This window comes from Harpegnathos saltator, unplaced genomic scaffold, assembly GCF_003227715.2.
Source record: "Harpegnathos saltator strain DR-91 unplaced genomic scaffold, Hsal_v8.6 scaffold759, whole genome shotgun sequence".
Lineage (NCBI taxonomy): Eukaryota > Metazoa > Arthropoda > Insecta > Hymenoptera > Formicidae > Harpegnathos > Harpegnathos saltator.
In genome coordinates this window covers 33,142-36,018 of record NW_020230603.1, presented here as the reverse complement: position 1 = coordinate 36,018, position 2,877 = coordinate 33,142, and the positions used below count along the sequence as shown (strand labels likewise).

Genomic DNA, 2,877 nt, shown 5'->3' with positions numbered 1-2,877 from the left:
GTATACGTAACATAAACTATGTATTTTCAGTACTGGCAGTGAATTTCGGAACGCAGCCATTATTCGTGAAAAGAATAGAATGACTGCGATTGGTTCGCGCGTTCCGTTCCGCTAAAAATTTCCGCTCATGAGACATTGTCATAACGGTTATTCCCCTTCAACTGTTCTCTACGTTCTCTTCATGAATTGCGAGAAAAATTTTGTGATTAACGTATAATAACTCAAAACATAAGTTTTTTATATTGCAAGTTCTTTCTTTCTTTCATTTATAGCCTGAGACAGTTCGCTTCTTTGTCCAAAAATTGCAAGTGTGATACAGCAAGATCATCCTTACATACAGTTGATCATCTTCATCATGTCACAAGAAAGGTAAAGGCTCGTCTACAATAGCTGTAAGAATATGGCTGTAAAGCTGTAAGACGCGAAATGAATTATTTCCATTCACTGACAGCTTACGTTACAGCCTTACAATCATACTCTTACAGCTATTGTAGACGAGCCTTAAGAATATTTACTCTACTATCTTTATTGCATGCTCTGAGGATACTCCTAGACATTGACATGTACTCAAAACATCCTTGAACATTCTCGGGATATCTGTGCTGTTAGAAATAAATTCAAAAATTATAAAAAAAGGTTATAATAATAAAAATTTGCTATACCTCTTAAACAAAATTTATTCATATATGCGTTGCTATTGTTTCAGATGTACACAGCGACCAAAACGGATCATAACTAAGCCTCCCCGATACCAGTCAACATCGTCAGATGAACAACCCCAACAGAAGAGACGCTTTGCAGCATCTGCTACAACTGGTACCATCCATGACGACATTGGGGAGATAACAAGAACTCTGGAAGAGGAAGATTTTTAATATACAAACTTTTAATATACAAACACATATTCAACCTACACAACATACACAATCATTCACAAACGTTGATACTCCATATAATACACAAACACGTACATATACACCTAACATACAGACGTACACTCACACCCCATCCATACAAACATGCACAAACATATTACCAACACAAACACATTTTATATTAAATAAAGAAAACGAACAAGTTTTCTACAGCAACAGTTTGCCTCAGTCGCGAACTCCACAACCATTGCAGGAGAGAAGCTTCCAATTTGGGCTAAGTGGTCAGGATGGTGCAATTTTCCCTACGCAGAATACTCAGCATGATAATTTAGAAAAAAGGTTAGTTCATTATCATCAAATATATGCTACATAATTTTAATACATGATAAAATATATAGTTATTAAATATATATTAAATAGATTACTAAAACAAATATGTATTTTTTATTTGAATTTGTGAAAGGAATTAAAAATTATGTGTCTATTACTATTAGAAACTATTTGTAATTGTTGCTTTCATTACAGGAGAACGGAAGCACTTTTGAGTAGAACAACATTATACCGATGTTGTAAATAAAATTAATGTTTTACGTCATACGAAAATTACATACATAATATGCTGCTTGTTTTAGGTCAATTATTTTCATTATATTGGCGGCTTCACTTTAAAAGAAGCAACCAATCTTTGCCTCAAAGAGGCTTTGCACGATTCACTATCGTTGTCGTATACTTAGTTTAGCCGCGACGAAAGACGTCAACCATTATATAAAACTCGGCTTGTTAAGGCCATCTATGATAAGAAATATTTTCAGTCTTCAGAGAGATAGACAGAGAAAAGAGAGAGAGAGAGAGAGAGAGAGAGAGAGAGAGAGAGAGAGAGAGAGAGAGAGAGAGATTAGTATTGCCTTCCAAAAAGAAATGTGCTTTTTTCGCAGATGCTGTATGCAGAAATAGTTATTTTACAAAACCTCAGAAGTCAGAGTTCCAGAAGGAGATGCGGAACTTCTTGCGCGTTATGAAAGATAGGAACCGAATAAGAATGAGTAGACGCCAACGCAATCCCGCCCCACTGGACGTTGAGCATTTGTGGGACGACGAGGAGAAAGAAGACAACGATGATTGACACACCAACAGCTTACAGCAAGCAGACTGTCCAGAGATCCGTAGCTGCTTGGCTGTTGGAGATTTCACAGTCATTAGCGATAATTAAAAAGTTGGTTAGTATTAGTTCGTATAGTCTACAAACTATTCAGAGCACTTCATATAATTTGTAACCTACGCTCTATATAATTTATGCTAAAAAATCTGTATTTTATATTTGTATAAAATAAAATTTATATTGTTTACTCACAAATACCAATTTTATCTTATTCAATAATAACAATTCTAACCTACCGACCAAGGTTATGCACGCCATGCGCGCCATTAAAGCGATTAGTACAACTGTTGCTGCCAATTTGCTGCCAACTTGCGCTCAACTGTTGAGTTCAAGACGCTGCTCCGGTGTTGCCGCCAACTTGTTGCCAACCTATGCGCGCAACGTTTGCGCACTATTTGCTGCAAATTTGCATCAAACCCTTGATGTCAACTGTTGGTGCCAAATCCATAGCCTAAAAGTGTTGCTACATGGCTATGGATTTGACACCAACAGTTGACTTATGTTGGTGCCAATCTGCGCGCAGTCTGCGGTCAATTTGCTTACTGGGAAGTAAAATAAAGTTCACAATAATTACAAAGTTACATACGTAATAGTGGAAAAGAAACTAAGTTACTTTTGTATGGTATTACTACTAATTTTCTTTTTATATAGTTAATATTCCAAAATTTATAAGACTGATTTTCAATTTTTATATATTGAATATCAAATAAAGATGACGAGTATGGTTTGTAATAAAAATTATCTTGTTTGTTATATTTATATCCTATCAAACATACAGAATCTCCACAATGTGCAAAATTTTTTATTTCAATAATTATATTATTTGTTAACTCCACAAATCTG

At 35.1% G+C, this 2,877-nt stretch overlaps 1 long non-coding RNA gene across 1 annotated transcript; it reads left to right on the top strand.

The window, feature by feature from the left end:
- The first annotated feature begins 549 nt into the window (after positions 1-549).
- LOC105190509 (uncharacterized) lies at positions 550-2,125 on the top strand. The gene is made up of 3 exons (XR_850360.2): positions 550-636; positions 707-1,214; positions 1,811-2,125. It is a non-coding gene; the product is annotated as an uncharacterized LOC105190509 (long non-coding RNA).
- The last annotated feature ends 752 nt before the right edge of the window (positions 2,126-2,877 follow it).